The 24,959-nt window shown below is 40.6% G+C and overlaps 1 protein-coding gene across 1 annotated transcript in view; it reads right to left on the bottom strand.

Moving 5' to 3' along the window:
- LOC126298434 (dual serine/threonine and tyrosine protein kinase-like) overlaps positions 1 to 22,792 on the bottom strand; it is a 276,257-nt gene extending 253,465 nt beyond the window's left edge. Inside the window, exon 1 of the mRNA XM_049989759.1 lies at positions 22,632 to 22,792. The gene's annotated coding sequence lies outside the window, so the exon portion shown is untranslated. The remainder of the gene's footprint in view (positions 1 to 22,631) is intronic.
- Between the last annotated feature and the right edge of the window lie 2,167 nt (positions 22,793 to 24,959).

Genomic DNA, 24,959 nt, shown 5'->3' with positions numbered 1-24,959 from the left:
TCTTTCTTAGACACTGATACTTGTAGACTAATTATTAGTTTCTCTGTGGGACTATGCATTTCTCACATTTTACGCAGCTCACTTCTTTGCACACCACTGTTTTCTGTTTATTTTTTATGCTTCGATGTGTGTACTGTGGTTTGTAGTGTTGCCTGCATAACATTGCCTCTAGTTTGTCTTTGACCTATACTCTTTTTTTACTTTTTTGTATTTTATTTAATTGTATGTGTGTAATTCTCGTTAATTATGTTGCTGTGTATTTACATACTGTGTAAGAGTATACAGTACAAACAATTCAACATTTGCAGATCATCAAACACAAAAATGCCACAAACCAAGCAATATTGAAAAAGACATGAATATCATGAGAATCAGTAGACAGACATCTCCTCCCTTTCCAAGAAAATTTCCACATCCACCAAGTATTAACACAAAATAAATGGTTGCTCAGTGACCAAATAAATATTGGAAAGTAGACACTACATAAAATAACTGAAAAAATTACATGAAAAAGAAAAGAGCCTGTTCCATTGTTCACACCCTCCCACCCACACACCAAACCCCCCGCCCCCCTCTATATTTCATTTCACTTCTTGCTCATCACCTTCTCCTCCAACTCTCACTCCATCACACTACTACACTCTTATGTTCACTCATCACGGCTTCTCCCTACCCTACCAAAAAATACTACTACTCCTTCACTATTCTTACACAGTATATAAACCCACAGCAACATAATTAAATAGAGTTACACACATACAGTTAAATAAAATAAGAAAAAAAGAGTATAAGTCAAAGACAAACCAGTGGAAATGTTATGTAGGCAACACTACAAACCATGATACACACTTAAAAGTATAAAAATAAACAGAAAATAGTGGCATGTGAAAAAGTGTGCTGGGTAAATCATGATAAATGCATAGTTCTGCAGAGAAACTAAAGATTTGACTGTATGTATCAGTGTCTAACAAAGAAAAACTGCAAAGATGTGCTAGCAGACGGCATTTTCTTGTAGTTCCAACAACAGAATGAAAATACCCTCCGGAATTAAGAAATCAGTGGAAATATGTTTAGCAGAAGGCCGTATTGTGACGACTGCTTTCAACTGGATAAGGTGTGGGAAACGGTGATTCCTTTAATAAATACAGAAAGGAAACTGACTACTGAAACATCCAGTGACAATTAATTTTATTAATTTGACACCTGAATTTTAACTCTTAGCCCACATTCTAACAGAGAGCATGCATGTAGTATTATCATTACACACATGCCTTGTGCCATAGATGGAGCAATATTCAAAGAGGGCGCGAAACTCTACAGATGTCACCCATGTAGCAGCTGCCTTCGCACAACTGTCTCCATATAAATTTTTTGGGTACAAAGTTTGCAATATGAGCTAGAAACCTCCAGTGCTAAACACACACATGGCAAGAAGTCAATGTCATCCAGTTGCAATCTCAAAACTTTATGAAATAATGAATTCAGTAATCCGAAGTTAAATCCTCAAGTGTCCTATGTTTTTCATGAACTTTTTTCACTTATGGCAATGTTTTTTCAATGTAAAAATGCCAAGCTGCATTGTGGTTCTCAGTCCAAAAGTCGGCTTTAACAGCAAAAGAATGCAAGGGCATACCACCTACAATAGTGTCACGTCTAGTGAAATACTGAGGTGTTCACAACAAAATTTGGGTTATGAAACACTCTACTTATGGGATTCAGTGGGCTCCACACAGGGATCTTCAGCAATGTCACTGAAATATGACGAGTGTTTAAATATAGAAAAGTATAAAAATTTGGAAAACCACACATGTACATATACGCTTGTGAAAATGTGTATTATCTCACTTATTAAAAACTGTAAAATAAAAACAATGATAAGAGAGATAAAATACCAGAGGAGAAATATTTGCCTGGTTGGTCACTAATCAAAAAGTGAATGATTAAGCCACCAACTTTGGAACACAACACAACATCCAAGCAGAACATTTAGGATGGAGTTAAGACAGTACATGAAACTGTAAAAAAAATGACACACTTACATGCTAAAAGCTAAGACAAACACTTAAAATGTAGTATCCTGAAGAGTGTATGACGTGTGTCACAAACATATGCAGCTTCCCACTGGAGTGGAAAAAACCAGAAAAGTGCTCTATGTCCTACACAGAGACCGATGAATGTGGCTTCATCCCACCTCTGCAATCAGAATGTGGAATACCACAGCCATGTTGTTGCTTTCACTACCTTACCCTAGCAACTATAGCACGCAAAGTGAATCCTGTATGTTCCACACTATTTTCTCCATTGGTGTGATTGCTGAAAGGTTTGAAGACTACTAATGGAGCTGCAACAGGTGAGAAACATCACCCCTCATCATCTTTAGTGTCTTGAGATGAGGATAATTTGAGATGCCATCACATACTGAAGCATATAGACAGTCATTTTTGTCCTTGTAATTGGACTGCACTTATGTGCTTGTGCCATCTTGACCACAGCATACAACACAGCACAGAAACTGTGAAGATATCTAGTACATGGAAGCTTAAGACACAGATAGAGTGCATCTGCATGATCTACATCCACAGCTACATCTACACTCCACAAACCACCATGAGGTGCATGGCAGAGGGTATGCTCCCACTGTACCAGTTATTAGGGTTTCCTCCTGTTCCATTGAAGTATGGAGCGCACGAAGAATGATTGTCCGAATGCCTCTGTGCATGCAGTAATTATTCTAATCTTATCCTCAGGATCCCTATGTGAGCGATACGTAAAGGTTTTAGTATATCCCTAGAGTAATCATATAAGTCAGTTCTTGAAACTTTGTTGACAGACTTTTTGGGATAGTTTATGTCTATCTTCAAGAGTCTTCCAGTTCAGTTCCTTCAGTACTTATGTGACACTCTCCCGCAGTTTACACAAACCTGTGACCATTCGTGCTGTGTTCTGTATACGTTCAATTTCCTCTGCTAGTCCTATCTGGTATGGGTCCCAAACACTTGAGCAATATTCCAGAACTGGTCACACGACTGATTTGTAAGTGATCTCCTCCATAGACTATTGTACATCCCCAGTATTCTAATGATAAAGCAAAGTCTACCACCTGTTTTACCCTGAACCTATGTGACCATTCGATTTCATTGCCTTAAAAAGTGTTACAACCAGGTATTTGTACAAGTTGGCCAATTCCAACAGGGACTCACTGATATTATAGTCATAGGATATTACATTTTTCTGGTTTGTTAAGTGTAAAATTTTACATTTCTGAACATTTAGAGCAAGTTGCCAATCTGCATCATGTTGAAATCTTATCAAGATCTGACTGAATATTTATGCAGCTTCTTTCAGATAGTACTTCATCATAAATAACTGCATCCACTGCAAAAAGCCTGACTTTACTATTAATATTGTCTGCAAGGGCATTAATATACTACATGAACAGCACGGGTCCCAATACACTTCCCTGGGGCACACCTGAAGTCACTTCTAAATCTGACAATGACTCTCCATCCAAGATAACATGCTGTATCCTCCCGACCAAAAAGTCCTCATTCCAGTCACCAATTTCACTTGATATCCCATATGATCATACTTTTGACAATAAGTGCAGGTTCAGGACTGAGTCAAATGCTTTTTGGAAATCAAGAAATACTGCATCTACCTGGTTGCCTTGATTCACAGCTTTCAGTATGTGATGTAAGAAAAGTGCAAGTTACATTTCACATGATCAATGTTTTCAAAATCCATGCTGATTGGCACTGATGAGGTTATTCTGTTCAACATACCTCATTATGTTTGAGCTCAGAATATGTTCTAAGATTCTACAACAAATCAACATCAAGGATACTGGACAGTGGTTCTGTGGATAACGTCTACTACCCTTCTTGTAGAAAGGTGTGATCTGCACCCTTTTCCAAGAACTGGGCATGGGTTTTTTCTTCGAGGAATCTGTGATAGATTACAGTCAGAAGAGGGGGCTAACTCAGTTTCAAATTCAGTATACAATCTGACGGATTCATCAGGGCCTGGAGCTTTGTTCAGTTTTAACAATTTCAGCTGTTTCTCAACACCAATGACACTAAGCCTTATTTCATTCATCTTCTCAGTGGTATGAGGACTAAACTGGGGCAATTCTCCTAGGTTTTCCTTTGTAAAGGAACATTTGCAAACAGAGTTAAGCATTTCAGCTTTTGCTTTGCTACCCTCAATTTCAGTTACTGTCTCATTTGCTAAGGACTGGACACTAAATTTGGTGCCACTCACAGCCTTTACATATGACCAGGATTTCTTAGGGTTCTGCGAAAGATCAGTTGACAACATTCTACTATGGGAGTCACTGAAGGCACCTCACATTGCTCTCTTGACAGCCAACTGTGTTTCATTCAGCATATGGGTAGATCGCATAACTAATGAGGTGGTGTGGAATAGAATTGGGGAGAAGACGAGTTTGTGGCACAACTTGACTAGAAGAAGGGATCGGTTGGTACGACATGTTCTGAGACATCAAGGGATCACCAGTTTAGTACTGGAGGACAGCGTGGAGGGTCAAAATCATAGAGGGAGACCAAGTTTTAACAATTTCAGCTGTTTCTCAACACCAATGACACTAAGCCTTATAAGCAGATTCAGAAGGATGTAGGCTGCAGTAGGTACTGGGAGATGAAGAAGCTTGCACAGAATAGAGTAGATGGAGAGCTGCATCAAACCAGTCTCAGGACTGAAGATCACAACAACAACAACTCATCTCTGTCTATAGCCCTATGCTTTGTTTTACACATATTATGCAGTAATCTCTGTTTCTTTCGAAGTTTCTTTACAGTGACTGTATACCATAGAGGTTCCCTCCCATTATGAACTGTTCTACTCAGTACATATCTATCCAGTGCGTGGTCAACTGTTCTTTTAAACTTGTGACAGAGTTCCTCTACATGCTCCTGCCTTGTGCTGAAAGTTTCAAGTGCATCACTGAGATATGACAATAAAGATTTTTTTTATCTTGGTTACTGAACATACATTTCTGCTTGTTTTAGTTGCCCTTTGCACTTGAGTAATCATTGTTATCACGGTCACTGTTACTAGTTTCGATGTGGACATCCTCAATGAGGTCAGGTCTATTTGCTCCCATTAGATCCAATATGTTTCCATCATGAGTGGGGATCCTAACTATCTGCTCTGGATAGTTTTCAGAGAAGGCATTTAATAAAGTTTCACAGGATGTCTTTTCAAGCTCACCACTAACAAAACTGTAATCTTCCCGATTAATTACAGACATACACATTGGTTGCACCTAGCATCCTTTCCGATCCCTTGCTGCCATTTCCCTAGGGGGTACCATCGTTCGCCATGCGTTCAAACTGCCAACAATGAATACATCCTCACCCATTTGCATTTGTTGCCTACTTACACCCAACGAAACAGGTTCCCCAAAACAGGTGAGGTTAGGTGAGTCCCACCAGCACAGTTTCAGAAAAGACAGCACCTCAAACTTGTTGGTTAGAGGGATTGGTACAACACCCTGAGTCCTCCCTGGTCCCCTTCCACCCTGCATAGGACACCTAGATCTACCACTGACACACCAGTAAACTGCAGAACAGAACTCGTCTGTATACATTATGTTGGAATACGCGAACTCTTAATATATGACAAAATAAAGCTATAAAAACCACATTTACATTGGTTTCCTCTCTAAAATTTGTCAAACTGAAAACAATTCTAGGCCTTTTAAGCAGACAAGTCAGTGATTCATACAGTAATACACTAATGCTCACCACCCCAATTTGTAAAATTATCAACTTTTTGCCTAAGTCCCAATTACTCTCACATTACATAAAAGTTGTTCCATGGGTGGGTGATGTATGAAATTCAAGGCTGGTGCATGGGAAACAAAACTGGTCCTGTATTGTAGAAGATGGTGGTGAGAATGCAACGTATGAGATGTCGAAAGACCATAGGAGTGGCAGAGACCTTAAGACCCTGAAATAGGTTGATCCTAATCTGTGGTCTAAGCACCACCCAAGGGAGGTGTGGGAGGAAATATACAGGGTGCAGTCCAGTGATTGGAGCTGGAGATCCTGACAGAGGGAAGTGAGGTGTATTCCAACCTGCAATCCCACCTGGGGGTGTGTATCAGGGGGGAGACATCCCTTGTGTGCAAAAAGGACAGGGTACATGGGATGGTCAGGAAATCGACAAATGGTGACTGTGTAAGAAACCAGGAGTTGGCTCCATCATATTTGTAGAGCAGGAATCCCCACTTCTATGAGGAGACTGTCAACGGGACTAGTGCGAAAGGCGCTAATACCTTGGTACACACCACAATGGTGAACAGGGTCAAGTATTTTCAAAGTGGAAGGAGCTGCTTAGCCATAAACCTGAGTACCATGATGTAGACTGGACAAGACCAGAGCATGGTAAAGATGGAGAAGAGTAGCACCATCTGCAGCCCAAGATGTGTGTGCAAGGAGGCAGAAAGCATTAAGATTCTGCATGCATGTAGCCTTCAGGTGATGAATATGGGGTAACCACATCAGCTTTTTATCAAAAATAAGGCCCAAGATGTGAGAGACTGGTACATCTACAAGCTGGTCAAAACTGGAAGCCATGGGAGATGGTCCATGCAGAGACGTGTTGGATGGCACCTTGGAGCCGGTGTGCAGCAGATGCTACAGACAGGGAGCTGTACCAGATGCAAAAAAATGTTGACATACAATGTCTGGGTAACCACAGGCCCAACAGAAGTTACAAGCCCACTGATGGCTATGAGGAAGAAACTGACACTTAACACAGAGCCCTGTGGGATACAATTCTCCTGAATCCAAGGCGTGCCGAGTGAAGTGCCAACTTGAACCTAGGAAATCTGGTGGAACAAAAGCTCGCAGATAAAAATCATATGCCTTATGTAGGTCAAAGAAGACCACAATAAGGTGCCGATGATTAGTAAAAACCTGTCAGATTGCTGTTTTCAATCTGAGTAAATGGTAAGTTGGAGACAGTTCTTCCCGAAAGCCTCACTGACAAAAGGCCCTGAGATTATAGTATCCAACATAATTGGAAGCTAACCATCCTCTCAAGCATGTGCATTTTCAACTTATCCTGGCATAACGAACAATCCATTAAATTTTGGGCATGCAGCCACACAAATAATTTTTTTTCCACTGATATTTTGGCCAGAATATCAGTGGAAGATATTTTATTTATGCAGCTGCATGCCCAAAATTTAATGTATGATCCTCTCAAGCGATTTACAAAGTACATTCATCAGTCTAATCGGGCAGTAGCTGTAGAGAGATGACGTGTTCTTCCCGGGATTAAGGTCAGGTATAACTATAATGTCCTGCCATTGAAACAGGAAAGCACCCGTGAGCCAAATGCGGTTGACGACCCTGAGTAGATGTTGCCTCTGGGTAATGTCCAATTGTTGGATTATCTGGTTGTGGATGGAATCTGGGCCTTGGGCCATGTAATGTGAAGAGGTAAGAGCCTGCAAGAATTCCCACTCAGTGAAGGGTGCATTATAGAGTTCAGTGTGGTGGGGGCTGCAACAGATGGGTGTGTGTTCAACTCAGGATTTCTGCTGGAGAAAGGTAGCTGGAAAGGAAGAAGATACTGATGCTGTCCCAAAGTGTCACGAGGTGTTCTGCAAGGACCAGTGGATCAGTACAAAGAGCACCTAGGAGGATAAGGGCCTGGACTATTGAGTGTGGCTGGTAACCCAGAAGACTGGAGCTTGGACCAAAACTGTGATGAAGAGGCATATGTCCCCAGGGAGAAAATAAAGCAAGCCCAGCACTGCTTTTTACTCTGCTTAATAAGGAACAAGCCTTAGCAAAGAGACGCTTAAAAGTGAGGAGGTTGGTCTGTGAAGGATGTCATTTAAATCGCTACAGCACCCTTCCGAGGACCTGGACAGCAACTGCTACATCCTTGGTCCACCACAGTACTGGTTGATGAAGAGGGGGACCTGTGGATAGCGTGACAACAGTGCCAGCAGCATGAAGAATAGTGGCAGAGATGCCCTGCACCACCACTTCAATACAATTCGAGAGAGAGGTGTCGAAGCACACAGTAGACTTATATAAAGGCCAACTGGCCTGCGGAATGAATATTGTGGGGCCCTGTATGCCTGGTAGCAGCAGAGGAATGATAGAATCACCAGAAAATGGTCACTGTCACAAAGATTGTCAAGCAGTGACCAGTGTAGAGAAGCCACGCGAGCAGGGATGGAGATAGTGAGATCAATAGCAGTAAAAGGTTCCATGAGCAACAGAGAAGTGGGTAGGTCAGCCGTCATTGAGGAGACAACATCTGTAATAAGTTGGTCAATTAGGAGACACCTGTACGTTGAAGTGGCACTCCCACACAGGGGAGGTTTCCCTCCCGAGGAGGAGAAATGAAGGCAGGAGTCACAGTATTAAAGTAGACAGTTCAACATAAGGAAGTGGCCTACCTGGAGGGATGTAGGCATTGCAAACGGTGATTGCCAGAGTCGTTTGTATCATAACCACTATTGCTTCTAGGTTGGTATGAAGGGAGATCCAGTCACTAACCACATCACAATGAACCAAAGTGCAGGCCCATCCAGATGCTATCCCGGGGCTGGCACAGTTCCGACAGAAAGACCGATAACCACGAAATGTTGGACAGTGGTCATCACAGAAGCACATTTTTTTGAAGAGCAAGACAGAACACAGAATAGCAGGAACCAAGACGTTGTATTTCCTGTAGGTGATAATAGTGCCCGTTGCAATTCCACTAGAATATCATGAGGTGAGAGTCCAGGTTAGACACAAAGAAGCCGAGGGGAGGTCATATCACTCGTTCAGTGGTTGTCATCAACAAGGACGGGATGATTGGTAGGTTTGAAAAAGGGGGGGGGGCGACCAAACTGCTAGGCCATCAGTCCCTCGTTCTGATTAAAATGACTCCATGAGGGTAGGAGTAAAATAATCAAGACATACAAAACACAATAAACATAAAACTAAATCAGCCGAAGAGGTGTTGTCAGATAAAATTAGAGGTGTTGTCAGATAAAATTAGAGGTGTTGTCACATAAAATTAGAGGTGTTGTCAGATAAAATTAGAGGTGTTGTCAGATAAAATTAGAGGTGTTGTCAGATAAAATTAGCAGCAACAAGTCCGGTAACCCAAGATCGTCACAGGACAGTCAAAGTGGGACAGTGCACCAGAATATGGGCCACTGTCATCCGGGCATCGCATCGAAAGTGAGGAGGGTCTTCACGGCACAGGAGGTAGCCGTGGGTCATCCAAGCATCGCCAATGCAGAGCTGGCAGAGAATCACAGAATCCTTGCAAGAGACCTACATGGAGGACTTGCACGCATTCATAGTCTCCTTAATGACATGCAGTTTGTTGTATGTACTGTTATGCCGTTCTGTCTCCCAAAGCCGTAAAACTCTGCGGCATAAGACAGAAGACAGGTCAGTTTTGGAGATCCCAAGATATGGCTGCCAGCTCTGCAGTGTAATCACTGAAGCCTTTGGCAACGAGTGCTGTTCAATATGTCCTCCATGAATATATGCAAAGCTTACACGACCATCAGCCATCAAGCCTTCGGTGTAAACCACTTCATGGCCCCGGTACAGGTCGAGAATCAAGACGAAGTGATGGTGGAGAGCCGCAGGGTTAACGGAGACCTTAGGGCCATGTGAAAGGTCCAGAAGAATCTGCGACCTAGGTGTACACCATGTAGGTGTACGTGAATGGACCTCGAGGAAAGGTGGTAATGGGAAGGACTGCAGTTCAGACAGAAGGGACCGGAAGCGAACCACAATCATAAGCCCTGACCTGGGCCACCAATGCGGGGGATGAACCGTCATGGTTGAGAAAAGGAAGTGGTAATTCGGATGCACAGGAGAATTACAAACATGTGCATCATAACTGGCAAGCAGTTGTGCATGCCAAACCTCCAATGGAGGGATTCCAATCTTCCATCAGGACACTGGTCACTGGACTTGTTCTAAAAGCTCCCATGCTAGGCAAACACCACAGTGGTGCACTGGGTCGAGTAAATGCAACACTGAGGGTGCCGCCAAACCATAATCCAGACTCCCATAGTCAAGGCGGGATTGAACAAGGGTTCTGTAGAGCTGCAGCAACATAGAGGGATCTGCACCCCAGTTGGTGTTGCTCGGGCACCACAAGGCATTGAGGTGCTGCCAGCACTCTCATTTAAGCTGAATAACGTGAGGTAGCCAAGTCAACCTGGCAGCGAAAACCAGTCCTAAGAATTGATATGTCTCCACTACAGTGATGGGATCGCTATTAGATAAAGTTCGAGTTCCGGATGAACGGTAGGATGCTGACAGAAGTGTATGACACACAACATCGTGTCTGAAAACTGGAAGCTGTGGGCTAGAGCCCATGACTGTGCCTTGTGGATGGCTCTGTGTAGGCAACACTCAGCAACACCAGTACTGGAGGAGCAACACGAAATGTAGAAGTCATGCACATACAGAAAAGTGGAGACCGATGGCCCTACAGCTGCTGCTAGGTCATTAATGGCCAGTAAAAACAGAGATACACTCAATACGGAGCCCTGCGCAATGACATTCTCCTGAATATTGGGGGGGGGGGGGGGGGGGGGGTGAACTATGGGAGGGACCAACTTTGATATGGAAAGTACAGAGAGGCAGGAAGATTTTGATTAAAAATCGGGAGTAAGCCTTGAAGACCCCACTCATACAATGTGGCAAGTATATGATGTCGCTAGGTCATGTCATATGCTTTACGTAGGTAAAAAAAGATGGCAATCAGATGTTGGCTTCCGGAGAAGGCTGTTCGGATAGCAGACTTGAGGGACACAAGGTTATCATTGGTAGAGCAACCCTGGCAGGAGCTGCCCTGACATGGAGCCAGTAGGCCATGTGACTGCAGGACCCAAACCGAATACCGACACACCATACATTTCAGCAGCTTACACAGAATGTTGGTAGGCTGATGGGCCAATAGCTATCCACATCAAGCGGATTTTTAATATGTTTTAGCACTGGAATGATGGTGCTCTCCCGCCATTGTGATGGAAAGATGCCATCACATCAGATCCGGTTGAAGATGACAAGGAGATATTGCTTGTAGTCAGACGAGAGATGTTTAATCACCTGACTGTGGATCCGATCTGGCCCAGGAGCTATGTCGGGGCAATGTGCAAGGGCAATGAGGAGCTCCCACTCTGTAAAGGGTTCACTGGGGCATGTAGTGAACGATACAAGACACTTGTGGTCTATTAAGATGGGAAACAGCCACCAACAGGTTTACAAGACCACATGAGCTATAGCCCATGCACGTCGCATGAGATTTTCATGTTCTCTACTCCAGCTCTCTACACATTGTCATCGATTGTTTCACAATTGTTGCTTGCATTAGCTTGTTATTTCTTCACTGCCTAATTATTACATGTTTGTCTGTTTGTTGTATCTGCTCGTAACGGGCAACACATCGTCCGTAATTGGCGAGCAGTCTGTACTTGGAGCCGGTTTTCCGTGCGCCATCCTATATTACTTCCCTGTGATTAGTCACACAACGCTGCAGTTATCTAAAGGAGAGATTCTGCAGAATCCCGGAAATTACTTCTAAAAGTGTGTAAGAATTCTGTAACGAATAAAACCTCTGTACTCCAGGGAGGAGGCAAGTGGTCCCTCTTGGTGTCCTCCATCCTTCAGTCACCTACACTACTAGTTTTCAGTTTTCATAAGAACCATATACCATGCACAAATGAACGAGTTTGCCCATCTCTACTTTTAGACCATTATGGTTCTCAGTGCCTCATTTGTTTTAGTCGAGTTACACCCCAAATTTCTTCTCTCCCCATTCTATTCAGTAGCTCCTCATTAGTTATGTTATCTAGCCACCTAATCTTTAGCATTCTTCTGTAGCTCCATGCTTCAAAGACTTCTATAATTTTCTTGTCTGAACTGCTTACCATCCGCACTCACTTCCATACAAGTTTACACTCCATGCAAATACCTTCTGAAAAGACTTCCTATCACTTCAATCAATATTTGATAAATTTTTCTTCTTCAGAAACGGTTTTCTTGCTATCGCCAATCTACAGTTTCTATCTTCGCTACCTTAGCTATCATCAGTTATTTTATTATTTTTACTGGCCAAAACACAAAACTCATGTACTACGGTACTTTTAGTGTCTCATTTCCCAACCTAACTACCTCAGCATTGCCTGATTTAATTCGAATACACTCCATTAACATTGTTTTGCTGTTAATTTTCTATTCTCCTTTCAAGACACTGTCTATTTCATTCACCTGCTTGTTTAAATCCTTTGCTCTCCCTGGGAGATTTACAATGTCATCGGCAAACCTCAAAGTTTTTATTTCTTCTCCCTCGACTTTAATCCAGTCTCTGAAATTTTACTTGGTTTCCTTTACTGCCTGTTCAATGTACAAACTGAATTACATCAAGGATAGTTTACAACCGTGACACACACTCTTCTCAATCACTCCATCCCTTTCATAGCCTTATTTTAGACTTTTTAACTGCAATCTGGTTTCTTCACAAGTTGTACATAACATTGATCTCAATGTATTGTACCCCTACCACCTTCAGAATTTTATAGACCATACTCCAATCAACATTGCCAAATGCATTCTCTAAGTCTACAAATGCTATAAACATAAGCTTGCCTTTCTTTAACCTCTATACTAAGCTATGCCTTCGGCCCAGTATTGCTTTGCATTTTCCTTTACTTCTATGTTATGAGATGAATAAATCAGTTCACAGTGTGACTGCTGTATGATGTTTAATTACTCACACTGTGCAGTTTACTGCTTGTTTTAGTAAAAGGGACAAAACATATTTTGTTACAGTCATAGCATCAGTAACGCATTGTGCATTCCTACCTTTCTCTGCTACCCAAACAATTCCTCTCTCAAGCCATCCATTCTTCTGCACACATTTTTCAACCATGAGATATTAAACGTATGGTTCAGTAATTTTCACATCTCTCAGCACCTACCTTCTTCAGTAGTGTGATTATAACATTAATCTAAGTCTGACAGTAATTCACCCTCGTCTAGTTCAGTTTTATTGATGACATCTTTATAATCTGGACCCAAGGCCAGGATGCATTATTCTCATTCCTCCACAACCTTAACACCTCCTCTCCCATCCACTTCATCTGGTCCTCCTCCGCCCATCGGGCCACCTTCCTAGATGTTGATCTCCTCCTCTCAGATGGCTCCGTCCACACCTCAGTCCACATCAACTCCACCAATCACCAACAGTACTTTGACAGTTGCCACCCCTTCCATACCAAAAAATGCCTCCCATACAGACTGGCCACCCATGGTAGGATGCATCTGCAGTGATGGGAACTCCCTCACCCTGTATGCTGAGGGCCTCACAGAGGCCTTCAGCAGACAACCAATACCCTCCAGCTCTAATTCACAAACAGATCTCCCATGCCACATCCTCAGACACACCTGATCCTCAAAGCCATCCCAAGAACCAGCCACAATAGAGCACCCCCTTGTCACCCAATATCACCCCGGACTGAAACAACTGAACCACGTCCTTTGTCATGAATTTGATTATGTATCACCATGCCCTGAAATGAGGGACATCCTACCCAAGATACTTCCACCTCTCCCCAAAGTGGTGTTCAACCCTCCCAACCCCCACAACATTCTAGTCCATCACTATGCAACTCCCACCCCCAATACCCTGCCATAGGGATCATACCCCTGTGATAGACCCAGATGCAAGACTTGGCCAATACACTCACCCAGAACCACCTACTCCAGTCCCGTCACAGGCTCATCCTATCCCATCAGAGGTCAGGCCACCTGTGAAAGCAGCCACGTTATATACCAGCTCTGCTGCAACCACTGCATAGCATTTTACATTGTTACGACAACCAACCACCTGTCAACTACAATGAATGGTCACCACCAAACTGTTGCCAAAAACAAGGTGGACCACCCAGTGGCACAGCATGCTGCACAGCATAACATGCAAAATTTCAATGGCTGCTTCACAACCCGTGCCATCTGGATCCTCCTCAACACCAGAAGCTTTTCTGAGCTGCACAGATGGGAGCTATCCTTACAGCACATTTTCCACTCCCGTAACCTTCCTGGACTTAACCTACTAATTCACTGCCTCCTCACCCCCCACACCCCCACCCAATAGAGTGCACTCCCATGCCCCAGAAACCCCACCCAATTTGTGTCCCCACATCAGCTATTTGTGTGCTGTTATCTCACACCCTAGTCTATGAAATCACATGCCCAACCATCTGGCACCTGCCCCCTCCATCTGCACCCCTAGCTAGCCAACAGGCAGCTCTAAACTCTTCCACAAGCCACTAGATGCTTCCCCTCAACCCCATCCCTGCCTCCCGCCTCTCTCCCGAGATTTGTCTGTTTGCCTTGTTGTTCCCCATCTGCATTCAATATTTGCTTTCTTACAGCTCCCCATCAATCTCATATTGTAATTCTATAGCCCATTTTACACAGTTGTTGCCTAATGCTCCCTTTGAAACTCTCAACAACTTCTTTTCATTTCAACACATCCCTGTGCCTCTTTTTACTTTTCTGCCCTTCCATAGCTTCTTCAGCTTTAAGCTACATTTCGTAACTAATAAATTACAATCAGATACATATCTATACCTGGAATTGTTTTTTAGTTTCATACCTGGTTTCTAATTCTGCCTCTTACCATTATATAAGAATAACCAAGTCTCTTGCACATACAATATTCTTTTCATAGTTCTTGAACCAAGTGTCACCAATGATCAAACTGTGTTCTTGCAAAATGCAATCAGATGGCTTCCCCTTTCATTCCTTTACCGCAGTCCTCCTCCTATTTTTCCTTCTCTTCCTTTTTTTTACTGTCCAAATCCAGTCTCCTACCACAATTTTCACCTCCTTTAATGAACCAGATGAGTTATCTTAACTCATCACACAGTTTTTCAATCTCTCCATTATCTGCAAAACCAGTACGTGGAGGCCCATGACTTTTTGTACCTTGATTATGGCAATTTTTACACAATAATGATAATAGTTGCTCCTTGAAGTTCCTATTTTCTTTCCTATTATTAATTTGTTTCGTCTCATTAGTCTTCTGAACAGTTTGATACACACCATGAATTCCTCTCCTGTGACAACCTCTTCACCTTAGAGTAGCACTCGCACCCAACTTCCTCAATTATTTGTTGGATATGTTCCAATATCTGCCTTCCCCTACAGTATTTACTTGTTACTGCCCCCTTGAGTACTGTGGAAGTTATTCTCTGATATTTTAACACCTCTCCTCTCAGTTTCCTCATCGATATTACTCCTTAGTTAGTTACTTAGTTTCATATTCCATGGATAATTTTACACAATACATCATATTGATGTGGACTCAATAATTTTCCATTCACATCACAAACTAACTCGTAAACATGGCTACATGTTAAACTTTTTTTTTTTTTTTTTTTAATATACAGACGAGAGTTAGTAATTGTTAATCACCAACTTTAACACATTCTAATAATAGAAACTGTTCTACAGAATAGAAGGAGTTGTCAAGGAGAAACTTTTTTAGTTTGTTCCCAAATTTTACGTTGTTGTCTGTCAAAAATTTCATATCACTGAGTAAGTGATCGAAAATTTTTGTTGTAGCATTGTGCACCTCTTTTTGTCCTAGAGACAACATGAATGCGGAATAGCGAATGTTATTTTTCCTTCTGGTATTGTAATTATGTACATCATTATTACTTTTAAATTGTAGTGGATTATTTACAACAAATTTCATGAAGGAATACATATACTGTGAAGCTGTAATCAAAATGCCCAACTGCTGAAACACATGTTAATAAGACAATCGTGGGCAAGCACCACATATTATTCTAACATTTCTGAGCGACAAAGACTTTCTTAAAGATAAGGTGCCCTAGAACATTATTCCATATGACATTGTAGGATGAAAATATGCAAAATATGTCCACTTATTGATTTGTCTCTCCCGATGATTTGCAATGACTAAGTGCAAATATGGCTTAGCTAAAATGTTTAGGAAGTTCCAAAATGTGCTTTTTCCAATTTAAATTCTCATCGATATGGACACCTAAGAATTTTGAAGTTTCCACCTCACCAAACGTTACACTTGTCATTGGTGTTGTACTCCTACACATTCAGAACTGAACATGTATGAGTGTTTTTAAAATTGAGACAATTTGCGGAAAACCATCAGTTATAATTTTGAAAACATTAGTCACCATCTTTTCTATTTCTTTTTGCATGTTTGGCAATCCAATAATATTGTCATCTCCAAAAAGAACTAATTCTGCTTGTTATACAGGTGTTCAGAAATTCCCATTACAAACTTCTAGGACTTGTAGAGTGGAGTGAGTACATACCACTTTGAATAGAAAACCATGTCCAGAATTGTACCATTTCCATTCTACAATGGTTTCAATTCAAATCTGAAACACGTCCATGTCTACTGAGGGAAAGAGAAAAGTCCCAGAATTTCTTGTCTGGTATGCAATTGGCTAGACAGTGTATCTATGACTGCTTGGGGAACCCCACAGATGATTTCTCCCTAGTCCCAGGACTATATTGGCTGAACTACTAAGTACAACTTTATGCATTCTTTTGGTTAAATAGGACATTATCCATTGTTGGGTATACCCTCAATCCCATGCAACTTTAGGAGAAGACTGTAATTCAGGCAGGCAAATGCCCTAGATATGTTACAGAAAATACCACCCGGTGCTATTTTATTTTTAGTAATTGTACAATTAGGTGAGTGAACATGTAAATGGTATTCTCATTAGAGCAATTCTTCCGAACCCCAAACTGTGATTTGCTGTAGATATTATTGCCATTCAGGTGAGATACTTGGAAAATGATGTCAGCAGTGAAACAGCTCTGTAGTTATTGACATCTCTGCTATTACCTTTCTTAAAAGAGATTTGACAATGGTATGTTTCAGTCTCTCTGGAAAAATTCCACCAGTTTTTGATTTATTACATATTACAGATAAGAGCAGGCTTATTACAAGAAAACAAATCTTTTGCACTATTGCAAAAATTATCAAAACCAGATGAGCTTTTATTTTCACCAATTCTGAGGAGAACCACCTCATTTCTTATCTGTCCACCTAATTTTTCAACATCCTTCTGTAGCACCACATCTCAAATGCTTTGATTCTTTTTCTGGTTTTCCCTCAGTCTGTGATTCACTTCCAAACACAAATGTGATTAAAATGTACATCTAGAAGATACTTTCCTCAATTTAAGATCTACATTTGATATTAATGTCGACCTTTTGGTCAGGAATGCCCTCTGCCAGTTCTAGCCTCCTTTTTCATTCATTTTCACCTGCACTGATGATAGCAACCCCTTCAGCAAATCTTAACATTTATACCATTTTATCCTGAACTTCAATCTCACTCTTGAACCTTTCTTCTATTTCCATCATTTTTTCTTTGATGTATAGATTGAACATGGAGGAGTGACAATCTGCACCACTATATTGTAGCCTTCCAAACCTGAGCATTTTGTTCTTGGTCTTCTATTATTCTTTTTCCCACTTGGTTCTTGTACATATTGTACATTATACGTCTTCCTTTATAGCTTACACCTATTTTCCTTAGAGTTTCAAACATCTTGCACCATTTTACACTGCTGAATTTCTTTTTCTAGGTCACAAAATCCTATGAATTGTTGTAATAGTTCTTAATTCTTGTTCCTATTATTAGTTGCAATGTCACAACTGCCACCTTGGTGCCTTTACCTTTTCTAAAGCCAAACTGATCATCAACAGATCCCCAGTTTCCTTTTCTATTCTTGTGTGTGTTATTCTTATCAGGAACTTTGATGCTTGAGCTATTTAGTTGATTGATTGATAGTTCTCGCTCTCACCTTCCCTTGCTAACTTCTAGTCTACATGACTACTCTGCAATTCACATTTAAGTGCTTGGCAGAGGTTTCATCGAACCACAATCATACTATCTCTCTACTATTCCACTCCCGAACAGCGAGCGGGAAAAACGAACACCTAAACCTTTCTGTTTGAGCTCTGATTTCTCTTATTTTATTTTGATGATCATTCCTACCTATGTAGGTTGGGCTCAACAAAATATTTATGCATTCGGAAGAGAAAGTTGGTGACTGAAATTTCGTAAAAAGGTCTCGCCGCGACGAAAAACGTCTATGCTTTAATGACTTCCATCCCAACTCGTGTATCATATCTGCCACACTCTCTCCCCTATAACGTGATAATACAAAACGAGCTGCCCTTTTTTTGCACCCTTTCGATGTCCTCCGTCAATCCCACCTGGTAAGGATCCCACACCGCGCAGCAATATTCTAACAGAGGACGAACGAGTGTAGTGTAAGCTGTCTCTTTAGTGGACTTGTTGCAACTTCTAAGTGTCCTGCCAATGAAACGCAACCTTTGGCTCGCCTTCCCGACAATATTAACTATCTGGTCCTTCCAACTGAAGTTGTTCGTAATTTTAACACCCAGGTACTTCGTTGAATTGACAGCCTTGAGAACTGTACTATTTATCGAGTAATCGAATTCCAACAGATTTCTTTTGGAACTCATGTGGATCATCTCACACTTTTCGTTATTTAGCATCAACTGCCATCTGACACACCATACAGCAATCTTTTCTAAATCGCTTTGCAACTGATACTGGTCTTCGGATGACCTTACTAGACGGTAAATTACAGCATCATCTGCGAACAGTCTAAGAGAACTGCTCAGATTGTCACCCAGGTCATTTATATAGATCAGGAACAGTAGAGGTCCCAGGACGCTTCCCTGGGGAACACCTGATTTTACTTCAGTTTTACTCGATGATTTGCCGTCTATTACTACGAACTGCGACCTTCCTGATAGGAAATCACGAATCCAGTCGCACAACTGAGACGATACCCCATAGCTCCGCAGCTTGATTAGAAGTCGCTTATGAGGAACGGTGTCAAAAGCTTTCCGGAAATCTAGAAATACGGAATCAACTTGAGATCCCCTGTCGATAGCGGCCATTTTGGGTAGATGATATTTCTCCAGCTGTCAGATGGTATGTCTCCAGTTTCATAGATTCCAAAAAATAATTTGAATAGTCAATTTCAGAAATTCCAAAGGACTGTTTATGATTACTGCCTTATTTGGTCACAAGTCTTTCAGACCTCTCTTAAACTATGACTAATACTGGAACCACAACGTCTCACACCTCTTCTTCTAGCAATTCTCCAAACAGTTCCTCCTGTAACTTAATGGTTGTGTACTGTGGCCTGTATAGCCATGAACATTAGCTGGACAACAATGTCAGTATTATTCTAAAATTCTCTGGTCAACATCAGTTTTCTTGATTGCCATTTTTCGTTTACTAGCCATATAAACAAATCTTCATATTTACGTCAGTCCTAAGTGACATATTGCTGTGTTCCTGGCTTTTGCTGATCATTTTTGTACTGCCTTCTTTCACTGATCATTTTAGGCATTTCTTCTATTACCCATGGTTCCTTTGCGGTTACCTTCCTTGTAGCTATTTTTGTCTGACTTCTGTGATTTCTCTTTTTAGAGATGTCCATTCCTCTTCAACTGAACTGCTTATTGTCATATTCATTATCACAATATCTACAGCCTAAGAGAACTTCAAATGCACCTCAACACTCCTCAGAACTTCCATATGCCACTTCTTTCCACATCATTCTCCTTATGATTCTTTTATACTTAGATCTACTCGTCATCATTACTGAACTGTGAGCCAAATCTGTATCTGCTCCTTTGTATGCCTTACAATCTACAATCTGATTTCACAATCACTATATGACCATGATGTAATCCCATTGGAGATACAGGAAGCCATATCTAAAGGCCTTTTCCAAGCAAACTTCCTTCTCTTGTGCTGCTAATCCTTCATTACACCTATTTGATTTTATGTTGATAATCCTGGATTCACCTGACTAAAAATCATGATTTCATAACACGAAATCTCATCAATTCCTACAATAACTTCAACCTACTCATTTTTCTTTCCCAACTGTCTAACCTACTTACACAAATATGGGATCTAAAATTCCACACTATGACCACCACACTGCTATTTTTTTTTTTTCTGAGGACAATATAATCATCATCAGTAGTGCCACATCAATATCCAAATGGGGGACCATTTTACCTCATACTGTTTTAGCCACAAGGGTGCAATCACCATTGAAAAAAGTAGAAATATTACAGTTTAATGTCCTGTTGATGACAAGGTCATTAGAGGCCCAGTACAAGCTTGAATTGGGGAAGACACTCAGTTGTACCATTGCATAAGAACTATGCCTGAATTTACCTTATAGGAATACAGAAATCGCAGAAAACGTAAGTCGGGATGGCTGGACAGAGATCTGAAGCACCAGCCTCCTGGTTATGAGTCCAATGTGCCTCACCTCCACACTCTCACACAGTGACATCATTAAACCAGAGATGCATGTTGTTGGGAAAGGTAATGGCCTAAGTTTCTCCTTTCTCTTGGCACTGACACACAACCAGCATAGCTTGCATTAAACTGTTCACACTTAACATTTGCATATCTTCAAACAAAGTCCCTAAGCATTAAGTTACTGCAAGTCAAACAAGCTGGTGGTTTATTAGCCATTATTATACAATATTCGATATTTTTGATTGGAATATTCACCACAAGAATTGAATTTATGTTAGTAGGAACAGTTTAAGCTGCTACATAAGTGCTGAAGGTTTATTGACAGCATATTTAATTTGAGGAGAATACTGAATACAAATTTTTATTCCTGGGTCTGATATGGGTAAAATGATGTACTTTTCATTGCTAATGTAGAGTTGAAACTGTGCAAAGAAGGAAAAGAGTATAAAAGCATACAAAGTGTCTACTGGACACTTTTCGCAGATAATACACCCACAACTTGAGTAATGATGAAAAATATGGCCATGTCATTTCTGCAGAACAGAATGGTTATTAATACAACATTATCTGGACTGTGGTGACATATTTTGTAAGTATTATTTTGTCAACATCACTGAGTTTTTCAAACTAGAATAGAGTGCTGATAGCAAGTTGGATCTAAAATATTACAATACATGTGACATTATTCTTAATACTTCTATTACCCAAAAATGTGAAAAATATTACAGGCTTCAGTGTTTCATACATAACCCTCATTTCCTGTCCCTTATAATTGACACCTAAGCTACAATAGAAACCCACTATGTTCAGAAATAGCACTCCTTAAACAGTAAATTATTCTTATAAAGTTTAAATTTGAAATGGGAGTGCAACTAAACTTGTTCATTCTGGATTCATCTTGGGTTGTTCTAATATCACAAGATGTATCAAGTAGGGCAAAAACTTATAATTTGTGAACTAGTTAACAAATGTAGAATGAAATAGATTCATGATACCATATAAACTCTGCTTCATGAGAATATAATGCTACACACTTGTTTCTTACAGCAATGCAGCCACACAATTTTAGGAACCATATTAGAGGTCTTTTTAACTATCAACAGTGTAAGATATGAGAAAAACGTAAAAAAAAATACAATTTCAGGAGAGTAATGGAAAAAGAAGCACAGGACAACTTTTTGTGAGAACTCATCACAAATATTTGATATTCTCTTACATTCGTTTCTTGAAGAGCTGGTACTTAAAAAGTAACAACAAAAATGTGTAAACTGGTAATGTGTCTTCTGGAAACTCAATGTACGTAAACAAATTATAATACTGGGTGGGCGAACGTGATGAACAAATGCGGAAGACAGACACTGTTTGTTTCTCTGGGAGTCGAAACATATGAAATGCTTACTAAAACCATAATAACGTTAGGTCAAACGACGCGTTACTCACGTGATAAATAGTGATTATGATCTATACAAACAGTGATAGTGCACTGCATAATTGCAATTCACTAATACCAGAGTTAGAATTCTTTATTCCACGAACATATCGCGACAGTTTCTCATAAACTACACAATTTTAGTGAAACTGCACAAGGCAGTTTGTAAGAAGAGCATACATATCAGCGTAAGAATGCACAGCGAGTATACTAGTACGTATACAAGAAATTTTAATACGGAGGAAGTGTCAACGCACGAAATTTGAAGTACATGCTCGAAAATTAAGACGGTCTTTCAGTGCGTTGCATATTAATATAATACGTCATAACTTTTGTATAGATGTCCATAAACAAATTATCACCACCAAATTTACATTTCTCTTCCATCGTTAGTGCATTTTATCTTTTTGTCTGCACAGCAACAACTACAGGCAAAATACATCTGATGTTTGGCTTGTGTGCCCTAGACTTACACACTTTAGTACACACTCTGGTATCCAGTTTCTGATCGAATTGTTTAAACAAACTAAAACCAAACAAATTACCCTCATCTACAATTGGGATAAATTTTGCGGAAATTTGAGTATACCACATGCCTGGTACATTCTACTGATAATTAAATTTTATACATTTACTGCAGTCTCAAATTGTGCGAATTATTAGAACCGACAGTCTGAATCGTTCATAACCGGGTAAATTAGTCGTTTCAATCAATTTGTCAACAATTAAAATGTCTCAGTGTATTAAACTGAGGTATCACAATGACTTTGTAGACTATTAATGTATTATAACAGCAAACCTGAGGCTTCACAAAACAGCGGGACGTAACGATGCAATGCTAATATATAACCAGCCACACTCAAAAATTTAATGCCACAAAAACTCATCCCTCCCCACTAGCTTCTGTACACCAAATGTTACAAAACAAAACACAACACTGGTGCAAAGAACTTTAGCTGTCAGTGAAAGCTGTCACTCACGCAATTATTCTATTTTATCTCTGAAAACGGTAAATCTAACCTCGGACGAATGATGCAGGTTTCCCTATTTTCACCATATTGTTCAAATTAATTTTTGAGGAGACATTGCAGAAGTAGCCACTCCAGCAGCAACAAATACGGAAAATATTCCTCCCAGACACTTAAGACCGGTTGACATCGGCCGACGCTTCACGTCACGCCAAAACAATCCACAATGCTTATCAAATAGCATTATTCATACAGGTCGTCAACAGACATGGCGTATGCACACGTTCTATATTTATTGACATTAGTCCCCAGATGTCAGTTATAAAGGCTCGTTTAAGCTGGGGAAACATCATGTGACATTGTGGCATGCTACGGAAATGTGGCGTTCGTCGTCTTGTAGTATGCTACAAAAGACAACATCTTGCGGCCTATGTTGGATGCGGCAGGTTAATTTATATGAAAGCAACCGAATTTGTGCCGCACTGAGTTCCTCTTGCAGGAAAATGGGTGATAAAGTGATTATGCTTACTTGGTCATCGCACATGCAGCTAACAATGGAAATGAAAATAAACGGAAAAGGAAACGATGGTGGAAGAGATGTATATTTAAAGAAGTCCCACGAACGAGTATACCAGGAGATCTATCAGCAGAAGATGGTGCATTATTTTGTAATTTTACGAGAATGTCCAGTGAAGACTTCAGTTTTATACTACAGTTAATTACACCTCATATTGTAAAGAAAGATACCAACTGCTAAGACAGTATTTCACCAAGAATTTGACTGGCCATCGCATTACGATTTTTAGCCACTGAGGATTAGTACAAGCCACTAATGTACTTATTCAAAGTATCATATTCCCTCATAGTGCCAGAAGTATGTGAAGCTATTTCATCAGTGTTGAAGAATTACATAAAGGTAAGTACACAACATTCAATACTGATTTTATGTAAATAATTTTTTATTTTCATTTTTAAGTAAACAAATAATTGGTGCAAAGTATTTCACTTATTTTTTAAATCTCAAAAATTAATGGAACTCTTCTGATGTACCTGATACTTCAAACAATTCTTCACTCTCACCAGTGTCATTGTTAACGTACACAATTTCGCAGTTAGCTTCTGGACAGCTTATTTCTGCACTGTTTTCCGATACGACAACCGGTAATGATGTGATGCTGGGAGTTTGCTTCTCCACAAGTTGCTTATTTCCAATGTTGTGGTTCACATAAGTTTGCGTTGTCTGGGAAAATTTTCTCATTTCATTGGCGATGAACGCTCCATACACACTCCATTCATCTCTGTTGTTAAAAGCTTTTTAAATCTCGTAAGCTTCCTCAACTCGAGAATCTCTCTCCAATTCGTGAGATGGTGTTTTTTTGCGGGGGGGGGGGGGGGGGTAGGGGGGTAGCAATTCTATTTCTCTGCGTTTCTCATGAGACGTAGTTGGTGTTTGATGCAGACTGCCTTCAGAAGTCTGGCTTGCATCTTCATCTTTGGTTTCTGTGTCCTCTGTGTCATCATTCTGAAGGAGTAGAGAAAGAAATGATAACGTTTTACTTTTCAGATTCGAAAGGATACTGAAGAACAGAAGAATATTGCCAGAAATTTCGAAGTGAAGTGGAACTTCCTTCACTGTGTAGGTGCCATAGATGGCAAACATATGCAAATTAAATATCCTTGCTTTCAGTATGTGCCTATTGGTTGTCAGAGCCATATATCAGATGGAGCAGTTTTTAAGAACACTTTGTTTCCTAGAGCGTTAAAGGAGAATAAATTAAACATTCCTCTCCAGAATATCTTTCAGGAAGAAAAAATTTGACACCATATGTTGTACTAGGGTCGGTCAAAAAGTAATGCCTCCCATTTTTTTTCTACTTAAAAAAATTAAGTTAAGTGAAAAATTTGAATTTGGCGCCATTCCTCAAACCTTCTTCTGCAATCCACTGCAGTAGTAACTTTCTGTGTCAACAGGTGGCAGCACAGCAGAAGTTTGTAAGATGGCCGACATCGATGTTCGTTTGAGACAGCGTTGTGTGATTGAATTCTTGAATGCAGAAGGTGAAACGCCCATACGCATTCATGAAAGACTGAAGAAGGTGTATGGTGTTGTGACAGTGGATGTCAGCACTGTTAGACGATGGGTTCGTCGTTGTAAGGAA

The sequence above is a fragment of the Schistocerca gregaria genome, chromosome X (genome assembly GCF_023897955.1).
Source record: "Schistocerca gregaria isolate iqSchGreg1 chromosome X, iqSchGreg1.2, whole genome shotgun sequence".
Lineage (NCBI taxonomy): Eukaryota > Metazoa > Arthropoda > Insecta > Orthoptera > Acrididae > Schistocerca > Schistocerca gregaria.
This window is presented reverse-complemented; position numbering and strand designations above follow the sequence as displayed.